The sequence below is a fragment of the Triticum dicoccoides genome, chromosome 3B (assembly GCF_002162155.2).
Source record: "Triticum dicoccoides isolate Atlit2015 ecotype Zavitan chromosome 3B, WEW_v2.0, whole genome shotgun sequence".
NCBI lineage: Eukaryota > Viridiplantae > Streptophyta > Magnoliopsida > Poales > Poaceae > Triticum > Triticum dicoccoides.
This window is the reverse complement of record NC_041385.1, coordinates 117,116,868-117,117,109: the sequence shown is the minus strand read 5'-3', so window position 1 is coordinate 117,117,109 and position 242 is coordinate 117,116,868.

Genomic DNA, 242 nt, shown 5'->3' with positions numbered 1-242 from the left:
GTTTCTGGTCGTATGTCGTGCTTTTTTGCAGAAAAGTCCCTCCGTTTTGGAGAATTCAACCCGCAGTCCTCAACATAAGTCAGCCCCGAACCGGTACATGGAGGAGAAAAGAGAAAAAAAATAGCCCAGCCCGCACGACCCTTGCTCCCCGATCCCATCTCGACCTCCATCCCGCCGCCACCTCCTGCCCCGCCCCGCCCCGCCCAGCCTCACTGCGCACCGCCCGCCGCCCGCCGCCCGCC